At 48.0% G+C, this 24,199-nt stretch overlaps 1 protein-coding gene across 1 annotated transcript in view; it reads left to right on the forward strand.

Annotated features, from left to right (window-relative positions):
• The first annotated feature begins 6 nt into the window (after nt 1-6).
• Nucleotides 7-24,199, forward strand: part of TMEM272 (transmembrane protein 272) — a 29,357-nt gene continuing 5,164 nt past the window's right edge. The window contains 1 exon segment of the mRNA XM_077752642.1: nt 7-144. The gene's annotated coding sequence lies outside the window, so the exon portion shown is untranslated.

Below are 24,199 nucleotides of genomic sequence, written 5' to 3' on the forward strand. Positions count from 1 at the left end.
GAAAAACAGAGAAAGAAGCGAACGACAGAGAAGGGGACTTGCAAGTGAAGAGAGGCCCCACAGATACAGACCTGGACCCCTGGGCCCCCAGCAAGGAGGAGTTCCGCCCAGGCTCTGCATCTGGCTTTTTCATCAGCTCTAAAGGTGAGTCAGGACAGCCCGCGCAGCCTTTCAAGTTGGAGAAATGCTCCCAGCAGATGGTTTCTCAGAATCATTCAGAGGAAGATGGCAATGTGCTGATTTATGCTTCCTGGAAGGGAAATGCCTGCCTCGTGGAGGTGCTTTTCTTAATTGTGTGAAGGGAAAGAAAAGCTTAATCTTCACTGGAGCTAAGGAAAATGGTTTTTCTTGCGGAGAGAATTATTGAAAAAGAACAGTGAACTACAGGGCGGCTGCTAGTTATGCTGGACTGTCAGCAATAACTTGCTAACCACAGGGTAGTGAGTGCATAGTACCTACCGGGTCTCAGCTGGCAGCTTTGACTTGGTCACTATAAAAGTGTCCCAGAGCTCACAGAAAGCACATTGTCCATTTCATAGGAAGCGAACAATGAAAGGCACTTACGGAGGTGGTGGGATCGCTGAGGCACCCAGTAGGTGTGCAGTAACTCTGCTGAATTCATGCATGATGCAATAGTTGGGAGAGGAAACGTAACATAGACTATGTAGGGAGCTACAGACAATGAAGGATTTATGTCCGGGGCACCTGAAACATCTGTTGGAAATATTCAACGATCTGGTTAACCTCTGCCTTGAGAGGAACAGGGACAGAAATGGTTAATGTTTCACCTTTAAGATTACTCAAAAGCAAGCAATGAGTTGGGGTCCCCATCGCATCTGATTTAGGAGCCACCAGTCTTGTTTACCAACTAAACCACTAAAATCACAATCACCAAGTCAAAGATGTGCTCTTGCTTCATGTTGGAGCTTTGGGGTGAAAAATAAAAGTAATGCTCAGTACTGACCCAGTGCTCAATGTCAAGAAAACTTAGACACCTATAGATTCAGGCTCACTGTTGAATTATGCTACAAATCAGAGGTTTAAAATAAAGTAGCAGTTGATACATCTGAACACTAAAACTTTAGGGGATGTTAGACAGATAGATCTACAATGGTTTCTCCAACTCAGAGCTACGGACATTTTGGGCCAGATCATTCTTTGTTGTGGGGGCCACCCTGTTCCTTGCAGGATGTTTAGCGGCACCCCTGGCTTCCATCCACCAGCCACTAGCCACCACCCCCACCCTTAGTTATGACAATCAAAAACGTCTGCAGAGACTACCAAGTGTCCTCCCGGAGGTAAAGCTGCCTCTGGGTGAGGACCGCTGAGATACGCCAACTGGACTGAAAGCTAAAGTATGTTAAGAACGTCATTTGGCAATTATTATCAATTAATTTCCTTCTGCCCTTTGCTATCAGGCAGCTTCCAGGAGAGGAAGCAACAGGAGCTATTATCACTATTCTTTAAAAAAAAATTTTTTTAAATGTTTTATTTTTGAGCGAGAAAGAGAGACAGAGTATGAATGGGGGAGGGACAGAGAGAGGGGAAGACACAGAATCTGAAGCAGAGTCCAGGCTCCGAGTGGTCAGCACAGAGCCTGACACAGGGCTCAAACTCACAAACCATGAGATCATGACCTGAGCCAAAATCGGACACTCAACCACCTGACCCCCCCAGGAGCCTCCTCATCACTATTCTTATTGACACAGAAGCACACATGAGACGAGCAATCGTCTCACCATCTTACATAAGGATGAATTTCTAAGTCACTGTTAATTCACACTGGAGAGAAAAGTACTGCCCAGCTTCCCAACCCAGTCTCGTCCTGTTTCAGATTTCTACCAAAAAAGAAAACCTTCTACCAAGCAAAAGCATTTTCATTTTCTTGGTACTTAGAAACGTTTGAAATTAACTAAAATTGTCATTACCACCAAGATTAACATGGATCTGCTTTATTGGGCATCTCCTGAATGTGAGGTATTGCCCTGTCTTAGAAGGGCTTCCGTTTACAAGGGCTAGGGAGCATGCCACTGAGTTTTGTGAGTTTTGCAAGGTTCCCACCTTAAAAAAATTTTTTTAATGCTTATTTATTTGTTTTTGAGAGAGAGAGAGAGAAAGAGAGTATGAGCTGAAGAGGGACAGAGAGAGAGAGGGAGAGAGGGAATCCCAAGCTCCTCACTGTCAGCATAAAGCCTCATGTGGGGCTCCATCTCACCAACCATAAGATCATGACCTGAGCCAAATCAAGAGTCAGGTGCTTAACCGACTGAGCCACCCAGGCGCCTCTGCCATGTTCCCACCTTAGCAGTGAATAGATCTTTGATTTTTTTTTTAAATATTTTTATTTATTTCTAGGAGAGAGAGAGAGAGAGAGACAGCGTGAGCAGGGGAGGGTCAGAGAGAGAGGGAGTCACAGACTCTGAAACAGGCTCCAGGCTCCGAGCTGGCAGTCAGCACAGAGCCCGAGGCGGGGCTCGAACCCACAAACCATGAGATCATGACCTGAGCGAAACCGACTAATCTACCCAGGTGCCTCGATCTTTGATTTAAGCCTGTAAATTCACACAGGGAATTCTGTGAATAAAAAAGCAAATCTGCTGCTGTATTTTCAAATTACAGCGTTTTTGGAGGGCTTGGCACCTCAAAAGGTATTTGTTTTTGTTTTGAATTGAAATAAATCCACATCAAATATCATAGAAAGTAATTCACAAAACGAGATAGATGACAAAAAAAACAAGTCATGAAAGACTGTGCAATATCCCTGGTAAACCAAAATTAAATTAAAACCATAACTACATTCCATTTTTGCCTATTAAAATAATAAAAATGCTGAGGCACCTGGGTGGCTCAGTCAGTTAAGCATCCGACTTTGGCTCAGGTCATGATCTCACGGTTGGTGGATTCGAGCCCCGCGTCGGGCTCTGTGCTGACAGCTAGCTCAAAGCCTGGAGTCTGCTTCGGATTCTGTGTCTCCCTCTCTCTCTGACCCTCCCCAGTTCACGTTGTCTCTGTCTCTCTCTCAGAAATAAATAAAACATTAAAAAAATATTCAAAATTTACTTTATAAAAGAATAAAATAAATAAATAAATAAAATAATAAAAATGCTTTAGTCTTTCTAACTCCAAATGCTGGCTAGGATATGGTGAAACTGGCACTTTAATGTACTGCGAGGGACACCATAAATGGATACAACTCTTTGGGAAACTAATTGTATCTCAAAAGCCAGAAAATTGCTCACCCTTTTAAATTCAGTAATCCCACATCTAATTATTTGTTCTAAGGAAGCATCTAATGTATGGAAAAAGCAATTTTCATGGAAATATATGTCTCTTAGGAACTGTGAAAATAATCAGAAATTGTAAGTAAATATCCAGTAACCAGGTACAGGTAGGCAGAGGATGGTATATATCCTGCTCTGTGGAATGTGGTAGAATTACTAAAATGATGGTTATAAAGACCACCTAATTACAGAAAGAATTCTTATGTCAAAATGCAGAGTGTTAATTTAAGGTACTGGTGAATACAGCCATCTAAAATGTGTGTGTGCACGCACGTAGGTACATGTACAGATACATATACACACACTTGAAAGAAAAGCTCTTAAAGTACTAACAGTTGATGGGCTATGTGTTCTGCAGTTGTTTATAATGACAAATAGTTTTCTTTTCCCTATAAATGAATTTTCTGTTAGTTTACCTCCGTAATTGTAAAGACAGTATGCCGAATGAGAAACAGAGTAGGGGCGCCTGGGTGGCTCCGTCAGTTAAGCGTCCAGCTTTGGCTCAGGTCATGACCTCACTGTTCATGGGTTCGAGCCCCCGTCGGGCTCTGTGCCGTTAGCTCAGAGCCTGGAGCCTGCTTCAGATTCTGTGTCTCCTTCTCTCTCTGCCCCTCCCCCGCTTGTGCTCATTCCTTCTCTTTAAAAAATAAACTTAAAAAGAAAAAAAAGAGAAAGAGAGAGAGAAACAGTATTTCCTCACTGCCATCACATCATCACATCTATCTATTTTTGTTTCTCCACTCTGGTGACTTGTGTCTGCTTATCTATGCCCCTCAGGCTACTTTTTATCTCCGGAATTGGGGGGAAACAATTTAATTCATTTCCTTTCAAAAAATACTTCTTCAGTGTTTTAAATTATAAACATAGAACACCTGCTCAGGGGTAGAAAGATAAGGCAGGATCAGGAAATAAAGTACAAACAAAAATACTTCCCATTCGCGCCTCCAGCCCTGTCTTCAGACCCCATGGTCCGAGTTCTGCTTTGTCTCTTCAGAGGTAGCGGGTGTGAACGTGGGGTGAGTCTGCTTCTGAGCTTTCCCTGTGATTTCACATATACAGGGAGACAATTCTTACACCAGTGAAATCGTATCATAGGCATCACCCGGCCCACCCTGGTTGTGACAGATTGTGCCAAATTCCCCTCCAAAGAAGTGGTACCAACAATGTATCCTTAGCTCTGTTTTCCTGTCTCCTCACTAAAACCTTAAACTGTTTGATCTTTGCCAAGCGGATAAGGGAAGGATGATAGCTCACAGTTGTTTTAATTAACATGTCATTCCTTATCAGTGGAGTTGAACACAGTTCATGAAGCCTCTTGGCTAGCATTTGGGAGTCTGCGTGGGAATTCTGTCATCTCGCTCTGGCTGGGCGCCAGGGCTCAGCTGCAAGGTCACAGCCACCTGTCTCTTCCGGAACATTCTTGAAGGCATGACAGAATTAGTAGCGTATCATTCTCTTTTAGTTCTCGTCCATCTTACCAGCTTATGAAAATAAAGGGCTTGAGGGAGTAAGAATTGCCCCGCTTACAAAATGATCTCAAAACCTGTCTTATGTCGGTTTGTTCTTTTGGATACCACGTTACTGGATCTGGTCCTGTGACCCGTGAGGGTATCTTTGGTTTTTAAATGCACGTTTAGATATTTGAATCTGAAAGTTCTCTGGGCCCTCCCCCCCCCTATTTTTTGTAGTGGACACTGGTCAATTTCACGGGAAATTGCACGTGTCTCCTACCCCATTTAGTGGCCCCAAGGTACAAACGGTTGTACTGTCATGATGTGACACAGGGAAGTGCAGAATGGTTTCCACAAAGCTGCTGTGGATTTAAAACCTGGAATATCTTGGAGGCGTCTAGGTGGCTCAGGCGGTCACTTGGGCTCAAGTCATGATCTAACGGTTTGTGAGTTCGAGCCCTGCCTCAGGCTCTGTGCTGATCTTCTATCTCCTTCTCTGCCTGCCCCTCCCCCCCTCAAAAATAAATAAACATTAAAAAGTATTTTTAAAAACCCGGAATATCTTGGGCTGTAGGTATGATAGGAACAATTCAACTCCACACACAAGTCTGAGTATTTTGTTCTTATTTCTCCTCCTTCTGTTATTTCCCTTCTACGATGTAGGAGGAAAATGTTATGGCCCCTGGCTAGATGTGAAGTGCACACCAACCCCGGAGAAGAAAATCCCACCAGCTTCCAAATGCTATTTACACACTGATCCCTGGTGCCCAGGGCCCGTGTTAGTAAAGTCCGTAAGTTCTGGAACTCCAAAGGCTGAGAGGGCCGGGATGCAGAACACCTGGAGCTGAGAGAGGACGAGAGCCATGTAGGGACCGGGGACATGGTCTCTCATGCTGCCAGAGGTAGAGGGAGTGGGGTTTGTCTCCCCTCAGACCGGCCAGCACATACAGATGACAGGACCTGCCCAGAGCGAGGGCTTTGTGTCATACACGAGACAAGCCTGTTCTTTACCTCAGAAGGGGGATGGAAGGATCCATCCCCCAGTTGAGAAAGACTCTTAGGAGCCGTGCTGGGCCAGAACCCCCTCCTGCCCTTTTCAGCACCTGGGCTTGTCCTCAGGTACAGGATGATTGTTTTCTAGATGGGGTTTTAAGCAGCTTCCCTCCTCTGGCACCCTCGTGATAATCGACCTCCCTGAGTGTGGACCCCAACAATAAATCTGTAATTCATTCAGCAACCAGCTGTTTGTGACCGAGGGCCTGCTTTCTGCTTAACGAAAGGATGTGCGCCTGGAAAAACCCATCAGGCCAGAGAAGTGGTCTCCTTTCACGCCTCTCCGTGGAAAGCCAAGTACATGCTACGGAAGGAGGCTCTTGCTTACTCACGGCGGCGGTTTTCCGGCTTACCTGCGTGTGGGAATGCCAAGGGGATGGATTCTGCAAGGATCCTGTGGAAAAAGTGGAGCCTCGTGAGGGGACATTTGAATAGCTGTTCGTGGAATCGCTCATCAAGCTCTTTTATCATCTCACTGTAATCGAAACTACCAAAGTCGGCTCTGGTGGAGGGAGACGGGGCATCTTGAGTTTGGCAGATCACTAGACACGTGACTTCCAATCTAGCTCTGTGACCTTGGGCTTTGCTCTTCTGACCCTCAGTTTCCTCATCTGTATAATGGGGATAGTACTCCTTCCCTGTGGAGATGAGATTGTGCATCCACAGGACCGAGGGAGAAGGCACACTGACCTTATATCCCTTGACTCACACTGGGAAGCCTTTCTTTCTGGGGTTCCTCCCCTTTCCTCCTGCTCCGTGGTGAGGAGGAGGAGAGACCGTGGGCTTGGAAGTCACCGAGACCAAGCTTCGGACAGTCACGGAGGTCTCATTTCAGATGCCAGCTCTCCGGCTCACTAGCTGAGTGACTTGGAACAGACAAACTGTCTGAATCTCATTTCTTCCTGTAAAATGGGGGCGTGCCTGCCTCCCGGGGGGCTGGGGGGTGGAATGAGGTAGCATATGGGAGACCTTGGCAGCACGCCAGCGCTGTGCCTCTGGTTTGAGACCTTCCTGTCCCCTGTCACATTGACTCCTACTTGCCATGAAGGGGATACTGCAGATACCAGGCCAGGTTTTGAGTGTGACATGTCCCCGAAGGAAAGTGATGGGCGATACAAGCCCCATATCTCATCATAATCCCTGGAGCTGAAAGCCCTGGCTAAATCACCTGGCCCCAGAGTTCGCAGAGGATCAGCGGGGCAGAGAAGCTGTCAGAGAAAGAGCTGCCGGCCTGGGTGGCCCCCTGCCAGCAGGCTCCTGCTGAGCCAAGGCAGTAGAGTAAATCACAGCCAACCACAGCTTCTCCGCTCTGCTTCTCAGCCGTCATTTCCACCTCTGTCCCTGCACTGCAAAGACCCACCTGTCACCACCAGCTTCCCCGCGTGAAGGTCTTTCCACCCGGGAGTGCTGCGTGGGGTACTGCCGAGATGCCCCGCTACCCTGGTCTGCAAGCCGCTGCATGACTCGCATTGATGAGGTTTTGTTTTGTTTTATTGACTTGTTTCCTGAACATTAATTTTCTTCTTATTTGAGGAGAGCTGACACTGCCATTAGTTTCAGGCGTCCAGCACAGTGATTCAACAAGTCCAGACGTTACCCTGGGCTCGCTACGGTGTAGCTACCATCTGTCACCGCGCAGCACTGTTACAGTAACACTGGCTGGGTTCCCTGAGCTGTGCCTTTGATCCCCGCTATTCGTGACTCATTCGTTCCGAGACTGGAAGCCGGTATCTCCCTCTCCCCTGCACCCACGTGGCCCATCCCAGAGCTTGCTTGCAGATGGAACTGTGCCTGTTCAGTTCACGTTCCCGGAGACACGTTCTGTTAACACCCTGTCTCTTGCGTCACGCCTGGGTCAGCCAGCCCTCACAGACCCCAAACTCTGCCAAGCAACAAAAACTTCTCCCATGTAGAAAATTGTCCAGCTGCCCATAACGAGGCTTTAGGGGCAAAGGAACAGAACCCCCCACCCCGCCCCCCACCACCACTTCACTTGATGTCTGTAAAGAGCGACGTCATTCTCCTGGGCAGGGGAATTTGCTGTCTGACTTGATTGGTTGGAATTTTACTGTGTGTTATAAAATTAATGGATACATTGAGGTGACTGCCTGGCTCAGTCAGTACAGCATGTGATTCTACTGTGACTCAGGGCTATAAGTTCTAGCTCCATGTTGAGTGTAGAGATTACTGGAAAACAAAATCTTTGGGGCACCTGGGGGGCTCATCTGGTTAAATATCTGACTTTGGCTCAGGTCACTGTCTCATGGTTCGTGAGTTTGAGCCCTGCGTCAGGCTCTGTGCGGGGAGTGTGGAGCCTGCTTAGGATCCTCTCTCTCCCCCTCTCCACCCCCCTCCTGCTCTCGCATACGCTCTCTCTCTTTCTCAAAAAAAAAATAAAAATAAAATCTTTTTTAAAAAACCCAAGTATACACAAATACGTTTTGAAAAAAATAAATGAAATTAATAGATACTTCTTCTGAGGAAGGGGGGCTCTTTCTCATAGGATCGACCAACTTGCTCAGATCATAGCAAGCCCACCGTGAGGCTGGAGTGGGATATAGGCTTCTCAAGTTTCAGTCCCAAGAACCATGGTCAAGTCCACGGTTACCCTTTCTCACTGGGCCCTCGGGGAGTGCTGTTATCATGGAGAGCAGTGGCGGGCATGTGGGAGTGAGATGGACTCTAGCTGTGAGCACTGCCACTTGTCAGCTCTGGGCTTAGCTTCTCTGGGTCCCCGAGGCCCCTTCTGTAAACTAGAGTTAACACTACTTCCCAGACAAGATTGTTGTGGGGATTAAATAGGAGAATTTGTCCATAAAGAGTTAACTCAACACCAGGCACATAACAGCTGCTCAGGAAGTCATAGCTATTACCATCTCACCTCCACCCCGCCCCGCCCCGCCCCTGTATCTTCCCAGCTGGGCATTAGTGGGCAAGCCTCTTAACCTCTCTGAGCTTGATTCCCTCATTCCTGAAGTGAGAGGCCCTTTCCCTACCTGCCAGATAATGGCTAACAAGGCCTCACCTGCAAGGAGACCGGCGCTGAAGTGGGGACCCCAAATCCCAGGCTGACCAAGGCCACCCCGCAGATGCAGAGACCATGCACGAGGTAGCTGATTGGGGCTGAGTAAATCCTGCCATGGCCTTTCTAAGAAATCATGTTTGATCCCCAGACCTTTGTCAGCAAGCAAGAACAGTGCCGGGAGGTCTGGAGAGGGCGTGTCATTGATCCATTTCCAAAATCGCCAACAACGGCGAGTCACAGCCCTGAGAAATGTCCTAGTTTTGAAGGATTTGGGGCTCTGGGATCCTGTGGCTTGTTAGCATGTGACATAGCGTGTGAACAGTGAGCCACGTGGCTGGTCTGTGGTTGGCTCAGCGTCCTGCCGTCTGCTAGTACCTTCCAGTTCTACTCATTATCTAGCGACCTGTAGTTTTCTCTAGTGCACAGGTGTGTTTTCAATATAATATGTGAATGAAGTCGTTGATAACAACCAGTATGCAATGGCATGGGGGCTGGGAGAGATGAGAAACGATTGGGTTTGCATTGGGGTAGCTTTCCCTTGTACCCACCGCACCCTGTCTCCTTACCAAATGGGACTCTTCCCCCGCCACCCCCCGCGGGAGCCCCCTGTCTCCCAAGGGGCTGGACCACGTTACAGAAGGCCCCGGCTACATCATGACATTTGGAATATCCTGAAAGCAAATCCCAGGCTTTGAATTTCCTTGGGATGAAAGCACTCACCTCATGGTGAGATACGTTGTTTAAGGCTTCCCACGAGGTTCCCTTTATATACGGTTTATTAAATCTTAGAGCAGTACCACCCGGAAGCAGCAGTCAGTAGGCAGAACAGATTAAGGTAGAGGGGACAATGATGGGCGCTTGGCTACAGCAGTACTGACATGTGGATGGCCACGTACGACCTCCAGCTGCCCACAGCCCTGTCCCCGCACAGTGTCTGGTTCACTGCTGCGTCCTCACACCCCCAGTAGGGCCTGGCACATAGTAGGAACACAGTCGCTGTCCACTGGATGACCAGATGGGCGACTGAGTGATCCACCTTCTCCTCTAGCTGATGGATCCAGCCCCATCTCATCCAGCCTGACATTTTACCCCCTGGATGGCTCTGGGGGCCGCGGCCCCTGTCCCCACTGGAGCACACCTACCACAGTGCTGGGACCTCTGCCCCGAGGCTCTGATGCTGTGCCAGGAATGCAAACACACAGGCAGGTTCACGGGCATCTGGAAGAGGTGACACCTTTGGCCATACTATTGTTCCATGTTCTCCCATCCCACCTCTCCATACACCCCCTACCCATGCTTGCAGCGAGAGCCCTGACAGGGAGACCAAGCTGTCAAGAGAGGAGGTATCACTCTCAGGGTTTCCCAGAAAAGGGAGGTTTCCACGTTGCACCGAAAGTCCCCTGGTCTAGGCCATCAGCTCTTCAAGTGTCCTTGAATGGTGATACAAAGCCTTTGGTTGGCCCTCGTCCACCTGTGGTCTCCTTGATCCCTGGACTTTCACTCTTTGTTTTGTGAACAACTCTGTGTTCATCCTGGACCACGGCAGGACCTCCTATGTGCTCCCCCATCCCCAGCCTGGTCCCCTCCACACATGCTCCACACAAGGCCAGGGAGGTCAGTCCCTGCTTGGTGACTCCCCATTCCTGCAGGGCTTCAGATCACTCAAAAGACGCCTTGTAAGTTGAGCCCTGTTCACCTCTTGTGTCATCTCTTCCTTTTTGACTCCTTGGCATGGAAAAGGCAGCCAGACAAAGAAGTCTCAGCTTCCCTGAAAACATGAGGCTCCCTTTGTTTCCTGAGGCTCCCCAAAGTGCTAGGAAACCACCCACCTGCCCTCTTAGGTAAAGATTGGATCAGACAAAGGGTGCCCGGGTGACTCCTGGGGCTCCCCAAAGTGCACCTCTCCACCCACCTGCCCTCTTAGGTAAAGATTGGATCAGACAAAGGGTGCCTGGGTGGCTCAGGCAGTTAAGCAACCACTTCAGCTCAGGTCATGATCTCACGGTTTGTGGGTTCAAGCCCCGCATCAGGCTACAGAGTCTGCTTGGGATTCTCTCTCTGCTCCTTTCTCATTTTCCCTCTCTCTCAAAATAAATAAATTTTTAAAAAAAGAAGATTGGATTGGGCAAGAATCTTCATTGGATGCTAAATCCAAGAGGAAATTTTGATGACCTGCAGGATGCTTGCATTGTCTTAGAATCCTTCCATAGACTCTTTATTGGTTGGGAGTGAAAGAAAAAGAAATAGTAATTATGCAGTGGGAAAATTGGGAAACACTTTGGGGTTCAAAATTAATATCACTAATGCAGCAATCTGGCCAAGAATGGACAACCTCAATCTAAACACAAAGGGACCTCTGACAAATCCAATGTAAGGAATGTTCTATTTGAACATATTTTTAATGTTTATTTATTTTCAAGACGGGGGGAGGGGCAGAGAGGAGGAGACACAGAATCCAAAGCAGGCTTCAGGCTCTGAGCTGTCAGCACAGAGGTTGATGCCGGGCTCAGACCCCCAGACTGTGAGATCATGACCTGAGCCAAAGTCAAGTGCTTAACCAACTGAGCCACCCAGGTGCCTTAGGAATGTTCTATTTGAAGAGAGGGCAAAGGGGCACCTGGGTGGCTCACTCAGTTAAGCATCCAACTCTTGGTTTCAACTCAGGTCATAATCTCACCATTTGTGAGTTTGAGCCCCTTGTCAGGCCCTGTGCTGACAGTGTGGAACCTGCTTGGGATTCTCTCTCTCTCTCTCTGCCCGACTCCTGCTCATGCTCTCTCTCTCTCAAAAATAAATAAATAAGCTTTAAAATAATAGAGTGGAAGGGACTCTACTCCGTCTTAGTCTGTCTGGGCTGCTCTAGCAACTTCCCCTGTACTTGGTGACTCACAAACAACAAACGTTTATTCACAGAACTCTGGAGGCTTGAAGTCCAAGGTCAGGGTGCCAGCACAGCCAGACTCTGATGAGAGCCCTGTTTCAGTCGCAGACTACTAACTTCTCCTTGTAACTTTATGTGGCAGAGGGCAGAGAGGAAGCAAGCTCTCTGTGTCTTTTTCCAGGGCACTGATCCCTATCTACCCTCATGACCCCACCTTATTTGAATTACCTCCCAAAGCCCCAAGTCACAGTGGGGATACTGTGGCAACATGAGTGTAGGGAGGACACATCCCATCTGTAACAACTATATTCCTCCAATGTGTCGACATCATATAAAACGAAGAAAGGGTATGGACATGCTCCAGATTCAAGGAGGCTAAGGAGACACGGCAACAAAATGCAATTATCTGACCCTACCGTGGATCTTAAGACTTTGTTAGGTCAGTAAAATTGGAATCTCGATGGCAGACTAAAGTATTGGGTCTGCGTGGATTTAAGAAGTTGCCCGCTGTACTAAGGTTATGTAAGAGCAAATCCCTGTCTTTAGGAAATAATACAGTGGGATTATTCCCAAACAAAAAGTTTAAAAACTTAAAATGAGAAGCATACAGACAAAAAAAACCCCCGAGTGGTGGGTACCTGAATGTCTGCTCTATTATTCTCTACTTTTGTGAGTGTTTGAGAATTTCGCAAGTACCATTCCTCTTAGAATTTAGACTGGAGAAAAGCCTCCCTGGTCGCATCCCAAACTTCTTAAAGTGCTGCACCAGAGAACACCAGAGTGCTTTCCTTGCGAGTGACTTTTACATTTTCTCTTTCTGTCTGCATTTTCCACATTTCCTGTAAAGTAGTACATACTTCTGTAATCAGAAAGAAATGTGATATTTTTTAAACAATCTTCAGATATCGCCTCAGATTGATTTGTGCCTGGTCCCTATCCACATGGAAACTTAGCTAAATGGGGGTAGGGAGGAGAGGAGAGAGGTGTGAGGCCTCATGGGAGTGACCCATCCATCTGTCTGTCCGTCAAGAGAGCAGGTCAGTCTCTGTAATGCCCTCAGACCCCGCCCAGCCACCTGGTAGAACTTTCCAGAGCTCTTCTGGACCACTACCCAGCCCTGACCATTTACCTCCCATCTTTTAAAAACATTTTTTTAATGGTTATTTAAAGCATTAAGCTTATTTAAAGCATAAGCAGGGAAGGGGCAGAAAGATAGGGAGACACAGAATCTGAAGCAGGCTCCAGGCTCTGAGCTTTCAGCACAGAGCCCAATGTGGGGCTCAAATCCACGAATGGTGATATCAGACCTGAGCCCAAGCTGGACGCTCAACTGACTGAGCCACCCAGGCGCCCATCCTATATATTATTTTCCATCAAGTTCACTCTGCTGCAGTACATTTGCCTCCCTGTGCCCTGACCCCGGCCTGGAGGATGAATTTAATAACTGGGAAGCAATGAAATCTTGATGAATGCATGTGCGGTATGTGTGGCTGGCCTCCAGCCATCACAGGATAACTCAATTAAATGCAATGCGTGTGGTGAACCCAGGTCATTTGCACTTGTCAGGGCATCCTGGGAAGTGCTTTTAGCTCCACACAGAGATAGCAGCTGAAAAGGGGCCAAAAAAAGCACAGACTCAGGAGGGACGCCGGGAGAAAAGGCTTCCAGCCTGCGACTGGACCCAAAGAGCTGTGACCCTGGGTGTGTGCAGCCCCCTCAGTGAGGTGGAGGGAGGCTCACAATACTCCACACGCTGAATGTAGGGTGGCAATTTTATTCTGCAGTTCTGGCTATGAGAAATAGCACATGTGACGTTGTGTTGTGTTTTTTTTTAATGCACTTTTTAAAACTCAAGAACGTCTCTCCTTGTAGATGAAATTAATCTGACTTCAATTTCCTACTTGCCAGACTAGCAAGAAAATCAATCTTGAGCATTTCAGTCACACAGGAATTCAGGTTGTAGGAGTTGAAGATGAGGGGGTCCCTCTTTGGGGGCGTTGGGGCAGAGAATGCTTCTGCTCTCTGGACCAGGCCATTATTTGCCTATTTAGACCCCTTGTGCAACTTCTAAAAGGGGCTCTCCAGGTAGAGGTAGCTTTAAGGACACACAGCTTAGGAGCGGATGGTGCCTGTCTTGGAAGAAATGACAGCCCCACTTCTGGAGAAAAGGGGGTTCCCACTCTCCCACATCCCTTCCCCTGACCCAGACCCCCTGAGCAGGCAATGGAGTCAGGCATGGGCCGTTGGGATCTTTACAAGGCTGGGGGTCTGGTACCCCCTTCTAGGTGCTCCCTGTAATTCTTTCTGGAAGCTTCCAGGAAGAGGGCCACCAACCAGAGGTTCCATCAAAAAACTGTGTTTCTCATGGGCGTAAGAGGGCCACCCTCTCCCCCGTCCATTGCTCCTCCCCATCGGGGCTCTACCCTCCATCCCCTTCCTTTGGGACAGCCCTATGGAACTGCTGTCCCACTCACTGGAAGCACAAAGTTGCCACCCTGGCCAGAGAAAGAGATTCTAACATCTGTCTGCCCAGTACTTCTTACTAACTCACCCCATTACACAAGCAGCTAGAAGCCGTGAGCCTTCGGGAGGTCAAGAATGTGGACAATGGGGGTGGTTTCAGAAAGTTCTGAGGCTCTGGACTCACAGATTCTGGCACGATCACCTGGCACATTAAAGGCAGTGAATTCTGGACCAAACACATGTGCTTTCTCAAAAGCTCCCCGTCTTTCTGTCCCTCGCCCCTGTGCAATGCCACCACCATCCTTGTGACCCAAGCACAGCGCTGGAGTCATCTGCTCCTTTCTTTCCTCCATGCCCACACCTCACTGGTACTCAAAGTCCTGCCGCATCGGCACCCCTGATTGCTCACCAGGCTAGACCACGGCTCAGCCTCCCCACTGTAGCCCCATCGTATTGCCAGTGGTTTGATTTTGATTATGTCACCCCGAGTTCCAAATCCTACAACTCCCTTTATCTCCCTAATAAAATCCAAATACCCCCTATTCTCAACATCTCCTTCCAACCTCATCTCTCATTCGTCTTGCTATGAATGACCTGTGTTCAGCTGAACTCAATGAGCTGCCACTCCCCAAGGCCACCGTGAGCGTCTCCTACTTGAATCTTTTGTTTCCTCGAGGATTTTCCCTTTGGCTTGAAAAGCCATCTCTCCACAGCTCAGCCTTTCAAAACCCTACCCAGCCCTTGACACTAGGGCCGTATCACCTTCTCCTGGAAGTGTTCCTTGATTTCCTCAGGGCTCTCTTCCTCTGGGCTGCTTGCTGCTCCGTGCACTGCTGGTGGCCTCTGTCACACATGAGTCCTCAGGTACACCTGTCACCTCCCTTATGAGGCTGTGAGGTCTGCACCGAGGTGGCTGATCATGTTTTGAATACGGTCATGAAGTCCATCCTTGTTCAAAGCAGGTTAGTGGAAGCCAGTGCCCCCTGATGCAAGCGGCTGGGGGCCATTACCTCTGGGGGTGGCTGCGACACAGGCCAGGCGAGAGGAGGGGCAGGCGCTGACACAGAAGAGGGAGAGGGATGGATGGGGAAGACGAGGCAGAGACGGGATGCTGGCTGCACCAAAAGTGGCACAGGGGGCAGGGTTTGCTGCCTTTACGGGTCTAGGGAAGTCAGGAAGGCAGTCGGGAAAAGAGAGGTCACCCTCCCGTGCCCTTTGTCACTCGCCTGCTGCGCATTGGGTAGTCAGTGGGACCCCTGAAAGGTGGTGTTGCAGAGAAAACCTACCAGGATTTAGTCTCAGTTCCCGTGTTAAACTATTCCGCTTGAAGCAAGAGAGCAGGCGACACACTTGCTATTCACAGGACACAGCTCCTGGGGACCCTGGAGAACAGACGAAGCTCAGAGCGCCCACTCTTTCCATCAAGATTAGCCCTTTTAAAGATGCTTTGAATGCTCTGGCTGCCGACTTTGACCCACAGCTGGGTGCTCCGATGTCTCTAACCGGCGATGGTGGGAGCCGCGGGGTTAAACCCGCTTCGAGGTGTGAGCAAGAACACTGAGCTGGCTAACTGGGACACTGTCCTCCTCTTCGCAGCCCTCACTAAGTCAAGGCTCAGTTTGTCTGTGCTCTTGACATGAAGAATGGTTTGGCTCCAACCTTCTGATTCCGATATCCTCCTGCAGGGCCGTAACGCTGGGTGATTTTCTCCCTTGGGACTCTGAGTTGATTTAGCGCTGTCACTGAGCTCTTTCTAGCTGACTTGATAGAGACTCATTTAAAAAAAATTTTTTTTTTAATGTTTTTATTTATTTCTAGGAGAGAGAGAGACAGCGTGAGCAGGGGAGGGTCAGAGAGAGAGGGAGTCACAGACTGAAACAGGCTCCAGGCTCTGAGCTGGCAGTCAGCACAGAGCCCGACGCGGGGCTCGAACCCACGAACCACGAGATCATGACCTAAGCGAAAGTCGGACGCTTAACCGACTAAGCCACCCAGGGGCCCCTGATAGAGACTCATTTTATCAGAAACCAGGATGTGGTGCTCTGAGCCACATTTCAGTCAGTACTTAATAAGTTCAAAGGCATCGCAGTACTTATTAGTGGTGGTCACTGCTGTCGAACCACCGTCCTGGCCTCAGCAAGGCCACCGGGGAGCTCAGCCTCTGTCTCAGAGAGCTCTGATGACCCAGGACCATGGAACCAGGCCTCCCAGGGGGAGATCAGGGGAGAGGTGCAGCTTTCCCGTCCCTGACTGTGGCGTGACTGGTCCAAGCGGTAAAGAAGCCCCCATTTATAAACTGCTAATCGTGTCCATCTCGGTGAAAGCCCGCAGCCCCGTGCCTCACACTGTGCTGAGCAGCCAGGCTGTGAGGAAGGCCTGGCGGAAACATCGCCAGCCCAGCTCGTGTGAAGATGGCATGTGGACGGCTTGCTCCATGATCCCCGACACAGATTCCCAGGCCATGTTTGTAGGGACTCTGATTTGGTAGCTGGAGGGGCCAGAGACTGTCTGCTCAGCTCATTCAGAGCCCGTGGGACGCACAGGGCTTCCCTCACTGCTGTTTTTCCAGTTCCCCATTTGATCTTAGGTGGGGTCTGAAATCAAAGGGAAGTCATACATCCTTAATAATGATGATAATGACGATAATGATAACACCCGTGTTTATCATGCAGCAGACCTTGTATTTCGTGCCTTATGTGGGTTATGACACAATCATTCTAACAGATCTGTTAGCAAAGCCCTATAATTATTACCGCGTTTTAAATGAGATCATTGAAACCTCAGGGGTCAAGGGCCCTGCAGTGCACACTGCCTGCTGCGGGCCTGGCGTGGAATGCGGTCCCCACGGTCTGGCTCCAGCTGGCCGATCACCACACTCTCCTCTGGGGGGTTGTTAGGGATGCTCTGGCCCGAGCCTTCCCTCCCTGCCTCGCTCGGAGGCAGGAAGTTTGTGTGGCAGGGACCTCCTCTGGGGCTGCCCCATGTCTCCATGTCACTGAACACACCTGGATTACACACCTGGATTACACACCTGGATTACACACATGGCCAGGTGGTGCCATCTGTCACAAGCTTGCAGCACGGTGAAGGGGTTTCTGGGATGTCAGTCACTTTATCATCCTGCTAACAAGCTCAAGGCCAGAAATAGAGACGGGGATGCTTCAGCTTCGCTTTCCTACCACTTCCCAGCAAGTCATTTCTTCCTTGACCTCCACCTTATACCAGGAACTAAAACAGATGTGGCTGGATTTCCTGAAACTCTCCTTTAGCGGGGCACACTGCCAGCAGCGCTGTGTCCCCCATGGTCACCGGAGCCAGCTACGTCATTTGCAAGGCTCGGCTGCAAAATGAAAATGCAGAGTACCTTGTTCAAAAAGCAGGGTAAAAACTGCTTAAAGTACTGTACATAAAGTTTTAATCCTTTCTTCCGCAACCTCTTTTGATCTGTCATTGTATTTTTTATTTCCTATTTAATGTTGCTTTTTTTTAATGTCTTTATTTTATTTCGAGAGACAAAGACAGAAAGCAAGCAGGGGAGGGGCAGAGAGAGAGGGAGACACAGAATCCGAAGCAGGTTCCAGGCTCTGAGCTGTCAGCATAGAGTCCGACGCGGAGCTCAAATGCACAGACTGTGAGATCATGACCTGAGCCGAAGTTGGACGCTTAACCGACTGAGCCACCCAGGCGCCCCTTAATGTTGCTTTAAGTGAACAAAATAAAATATATTTCATTAACAATTTTAAACTATTGGCATAAATGTTACCATTCATCTTAATATTGTATAATGACAGCTATAAACACAAGGAGCATCTCACTCAGATGCAGAGTCACTGAAATCACATATTCGTGTTATCTCGGTCTTCAGTACTTTCTTTTTACCAGAAAACAGCGGAAATACTACACGAAACTACCGTGACTGTTTTCATTTCGCTTCTTGATCATGTGTGCTTCTTACCGACACGCTCTGTGATGAGCAAGGTAGAACTGAATGGCACACGACCTAGGGCCTCAGCCCTAGGACGCCAGGGCCACCCTTTCCTTGTGTGTCCTTATGTTGGTGGGAAGCGACTGCCCCTGAGGGAGGCCCCCTGGGGAAGAAAGGAAGCGATCGGGTTCCTTGGCCATCTGTGTTTCTTAGAACACCACGGCCTCCATCTGTCCGCCTTTGAGGCGAGTCCCGGTTCAAATGGAAAATGTGTCCCTCAGGGTTGTCAGTACCCTGGCTTCCTTGTGATGTGCTTACCTTGTATTCATTTGGAGCCTTGCTGTACCCGCACACCTCGTGGGCCCACCAAAATTCGAGAACTCGGCAGTGAAGAGTGGCCGAGATGCGCAGGGCACGTATCTTCGCACACACAGGCTCTACTGTCCCATTAGACTTCGCTGCAATATACAAGTTCAAAAGCAAATTCATTAAGAAATTCAAGACAGCAGCGGGAGAGCAGTGAGCCAAATGCAACTTCCCCCAAGCACAGGGCGTTACGTCGCTGCGGGGGCTGCACGGCCGTGAAAAGCCAGCTCTGAGCAGCTGTGACCGAGCTCGTTCAGAGAGGCGCAACTTGAAGGGAGGAGTGAACATTCGGGCAGATCACTCTGCGTGCCTCTCATCCTCCACATTTCCTGGAGGTGAAGGTCAAGATTGGCATGAAGGGGAGGGGCAGTACCCTGCTCTTGCAGGGCATGTAGAAGCAGAGCTTACGGTTTGGTGGTGTCAGCGCGAGGCTCTTAGCTGCAGACACTTGCAGCCTCAGCTCTTTTCTCCTCCAGAGACGACTGGGATTCACAGATAAACCTGTGATCTTTGACAATCCGAAACGGGAACGGGCCTTGTAAACGAAACTAATCACAGAGAGTTCAGTGTAAGTAAGAGAAAACTCAGCATAAACTGGCTGAAATAAAAGAGATATATTGGTTCATATCAAGGAAAAGTCCAGAAATAAGTTAGCTTCATGGGTGTGTGATTCAGTGGGTGACAAATGCCTTTGAAGACCTAGTTTCTTCTTGCCTCTCCTTCTTGCCTTCCACGTGTCATTTGCAGCCTGCCTCCCCTTCATGGTGGCAAGATGGCAGCCAATAGCCCCCAGAGCGTGGTGCTTGCACACCAGTGCCCAGGGAGGGAGAGAAGTCTTGTTTCTCAAAGTTTCTGTCTGAAGAGGGAGAAGGCTTTTTATTTTTTTCTCCCCTTGAGTATGCTTGGCTCAAAATGAATCATGAGGGGCGCCTGGGTGGCTCAGTCAGTTGAGCATCCGACTTTGGCTTAGGTCATGGTCTCATGGTTTGTGGGTTCGAGCCCTGCGACGGGATCTGTGCTAACAGCCAGCTCAGAGCCTGGAGCCTGTTTCAGATTCTGTATCTCCCTTTCTCTTTGACCCTCCCTTGCTCACTCTGTCTCTGTCTCTGTCTCTCTCTCAGAAATAAATAAAACATTAAAAAGATTTTAAAAAATGAATCATAAGCTTATCCACCAAATAATAACATACCCAATGAGTACTACTCTTCTGATTAACTTTGGGGTAAACTTCATGCCCTTCTCCAGAGTCCATGGTGGAGTCAACTTGTGCCAGAGCACATGAACTGCATAGGAGAATGGGGGTGTGGACAGGTGGGGAGACCAAAAGAAAAATCGGGGTGATTGCCTAGAGAGGAAGGAGCTGGGGTGTAGGCCGACCCAAAAAAGCATTCAAATTCATAATTAACCAAAAAAATGTTGGCCAGACAAAACCTGTATGAGCAAGCCATTTAGCAGATGGGGAAACCAAGAAATAACAAGGGGAAATAATTGCCTAATCATAATAGTTGCCGTATACTGAGCTGGGGTGTGCATCTGCTAATGCATTTTACAGAAGAAGAACGTGAGACCTCAAGAGGCCGTCTAATTTGCCCGAAGCCACACAGCTAATGAGTGACAGAGCCAGGACTGGACCCACGCTGCGTCTCCATCCCTTCCCAATGCCAGGAGGGGGGAACGGTGGCACAAACAGGAAGTAAAGCCCCAAGCAGCCAAGATCTCTCTTCCACTGAGTTTTAGGAGACCATCTCATATCATGTTCTGTGGGACATAGAGCCAAATGAATGGAAGGGGAAAAAGACTTCGTGAAGCAAATCCTGTAAGTGATAAATCAAGTTGTCAGTGAATCTGAGCAGGGAAGGGAAGAACCATCTGCAGCAGGTCTAGGCTCCCAGGAAGCACAGGGCTGATCCCGCCTGGCTCGGCGCGTGCCCGTGGCTTCTGGCTTCCTGGCACTGGCAGAGCCGCAGTTCATAAACTCCTTTTCTAGAAGCTGTCAGACTCCAGAGGGGTGGTGCAGGAAATGCGGGTCTTAGAATCAGCAGCACGAGCATCAGACACGTTCAGTGGTCTCAGAGAGGAAAGTCCTGGCTTGCACCCCACCCCCAACCCCCCGTGACCTCCTGTCATCTGCTGACTTGCCAGAAGGCTGGGCTTCACGGATGCATGAGGAAACTGCCGTGGGAAGGAAACGAAAGGGGCTGTGGGTTTCTAACCCAGTGCCTCCTCCTTCTCCTTGCCCCCTGCTTCACTTTTGTGCTCTTTGCTTTCCTGATGCTGCCACTCTCTGTGGCCTGCACGGGTGAGCTGCTGGGTGCCACAGGTCAGCCGTGTCCGGCCGTGGGACAGCGACGCTTCATCTTTAAACATAAAATGCGTGAGAGGAAGAGGTGGCCAGACAGGTGGTTTCCACAGCATAGTAATTGTAGCAGAATTATTTGGTGAATGTTTCATTTATTATTAAAAATGTCTATTTATTCATTTTGAGAGAAAGAGCATATGTACAAGTAGGGGAAGGGCAGAGAGAGAGAGAGAAAGAGAAAGAGAGAGAGAGAGAGACAGAGAATACCAAGCAGGCTCTGTGCTGCCAGTGCAGAGCCCGACATGAGATCATGACCTAATCAGATGCTTAACTGACTGAGTCACCCAGGGGCCCCTATTTGGTGAATATTTTTTAAAAAGAGTCCTGGGCCCTGCCCTGGGAGATATTGATGCAATGTGTCCAGAGTGGTGGCCCTGCTTTTAAAAATCTGTCACCAGATGGTTCTGGTGCCTGTGGACCAGGTTGGGGGCCCCTGGGCTACAGGTTTCCCAAGGCCGCTTCCCACCCTCTGGGTTCCCATGTGGAAGCTGGTCAGGAGCAGTATGAAAAAGGCTATGTAATGTGTAGATGCTCTGTGTATTTCTTTTGTTGAATGCATGAATAAATACTTCCAGAAGTCACATATCTTAAATAACCTCAGTTATGTAGAAGGGTGACATGTTGAGGAAGTGGCAAGCTCCTTGAGTAGCTAAAGATGATGGTCACATGTCAGTGAAATTAAACTCATGTTCTTGAATGTTGCTAATGGGGACCCCTGAGCTCTGTACACACAACCTAGCTGTCCTATTTTATAGAGACCTAGAAAGGCTGGTGGTCTAGTTTCCAAGTTCAGAGCATATTGGAGTAGAAACGAGAAGAGCATAGGAGTTGTTGAATAAAGCCCCAGTGCCCTAATTGCTCGATGGGAATGGGGTTTCCCTTTGGGATGATGACAATATTTTGGAACTAGATAGGGGAGGCAGTTATATGACTTTGTGAATACATTCAATGCCACTGAGACTTCACTTTAAAATGGTTCATTTTAGGGGTGCCTGGGTGGCTCAGTAGGTTAAGCATCCGACTCTTGGTTTTGGCTCAGGTCATGATCTCTTGGTTCATGAGATGGAGCCTCAGTAGGGCTCTGTGCTGACCACGCAGAGCCTACTTGGAATTCTCTCTCTCCTTTCTGCCCCTCCTTGCTCTCATGTACATTCTCTCTCAAAATAAATTAAAATTTACAAATAAACAAACAAGTAAATAAATGAAATGGTTCATTTTATGTGCATTTCACTCAGTAAAAAAAAAAAAGCAGCAATACTAAAAAACAAAACACCAATACAAAATAGTACTCTTAGATTTGTGACAAGTGAAAGCTGACAGCTTGATGGGAAATAAACGAAAGAAGTAAAACTCTAAAGTTTGTACAGAACTAAAATAGCCAAGAAATCGGGTGCCTGGGTGGCTCAGTCGGTTAACCATCTGACTTCAGCTCAGGTCATGATCTCACAGTTTGTGAGCTTGAGTTCCCCATGCGGTGAGCTTGAACCCTGCTTCGGGTGAGCTCTGCTTCTGTCTCTCTCCTTCTCTCTCTCTCTCTCTGCTCCTCATGGTATTCTCTCTCTCTCTCCTCTCTCTCTCTGCCCCTCGTGGGATTCTCTCTCTCTCTCTCTCTCTGCCTCTCGTTCACATGTGCCCTCTCTTTCTCTCAAAATAAATAAATAAATAAATAAATAAATAAATAAATAAATAAATAAATAAAATAGCCTAGGAGTCTGGGGCCACTTAGTGGAAGGGCAGACTATTCAACATCTTCAATGGGCCCTGAAGCTGTCATATTACAATGTAGTTCAAAATAAACATTTATTATATGGCTCTGCTCTGTCTAGAAGACTTTCTAAGATGTTAGGTGTACCTGCTTAGGAATCCAGGAGTATCCTTAAAAAAAAAAAAAAGGCCTATGTAAAATCCATCAAGTAAAAGATTTTTATTGAGTTAAAAAAAAAAAAGAGCTTTTGGAGTCTGTGGTTTAGTTATCTGGAAAATGAACTTGGCTGGAATAGTTCATTCACTAACAAGACGGTTTAAATGAAGCAAGAACCTATAAGGCCAGTTCCCATAGACATTATCCTAAAATCACTACACTCGCCGCAGGAAGAAAGTACTAGGGAATCACTGCCCCGTGGTTATGAGTTTCTGTTCGGGGTGTTGAAAAAGTTTTGGAACTAGATAGTGGTGATGGAGGCACAAGATTGCGAATGCAATTAGTGCCACTGAATTGTACACTTAAACCTGGTCACAATGATAGGGGCGCCTGGGTGGCTCAGTCAGTTAAGTACTGACTTCAGCTCAAGTCATGACCTCACAGTGAGTTTGAGCCCTGCATTGGGCTCTGTGCTGACAGCTCAGAGCCTGGAGCCTGCTTCGGATTCTGTGTCTCCCTTTCTCTCTGCCCTCCCCAGCTCACACTGTCTCTCTCTCTCTCTCGAAGATAAACATTAAAAAAATTTTTACTGCTTACAATGGAAAAGTATTTTGTTTATTTTATCACCCTAAAATATGTAAAAAATAATCTTTAAAACCCCATAATATGGACCCCCTCAAAAAGCCTAAAGAGGATCATTGTGATATTGCCTATCAGACAGAAAGAACATCTAAGGTAAAGTAGGCAGATACTAAGCAATACGTGAAGACCACAAGGGGAAAGAGGCTTTTATTAAATTTATTAGGATCCCTTTAAGCCATCTGTGCACTGTGTGACCCTCCTGTGAACAGCAGCTGTTTTTATTCATCAGGAATGAGCAGATAGAGAAGTCATTACTCAATGTTCATGTCGCAGCTGGGTTTGAACTGAAAGGCAGTTCATATCCAACAACTTTGGCACCAACCATTTAAAGGTCCTTGTGTGAGAAGGTTGTATTGAGACGTGGAAAGTATTTCATCGAGTAGTAGATTCAGCTGAACCTCAGAGCTATCTAGGAGGGCAAGCCTCCATAGGTAGATGATTACAGCAATGCATGTATTTGATTTTGCTCTGCGGTCCTGAATTTGTGGGTCTGTGTATGCCCAGGAATTTTTATCAATTTCAGTGGAATTTGGCATCGTCGTGGGGAAGTGGCTTATTTCCTCTAAGTACCCATGCCTCTAAGGCATTCATGGGAAATAAAAATCAAATTGAAGCTAAAACTTTAAATGTCATTTTAACAGAAGACTTTGATTTTACAGCAAGCATCTCCTTTCTTGGGCTCTGTTCACAAACGTACTGGTCAGGGTCACTTTGCTATGTTGTGGTAACAAATTAACCCTGGAATCTCAGCGGCTCAACACTCTAAAGGTTTATTTCTTGCTCACGAACATTCTATTGTACATCAGGAGCCTCCCCAGGGCTCCAGAGGACTCCCTCAAGGTACTGTGATGACCTAGCCCTCTAAACTACTTCGTTCTTGCTCAGTGACTAT

Source organism: Crocuta crocuta, unplaced genomic scaffold, assembly GCF_008692635.1.
Source record: "Crocuta crocuta isolate KB4526 unplaced genomic scaffold, BGI_CrCroc_1.0 scaffold190, whole genome shotgun sequence".
Classification (NCBI taxonomy): domain Eukaryota; kingdom Metazoa; phylum Chordata; class Mammalia; order Carnivora; family Hyaenidae; genus Crocuta; species Crocuta crocuta.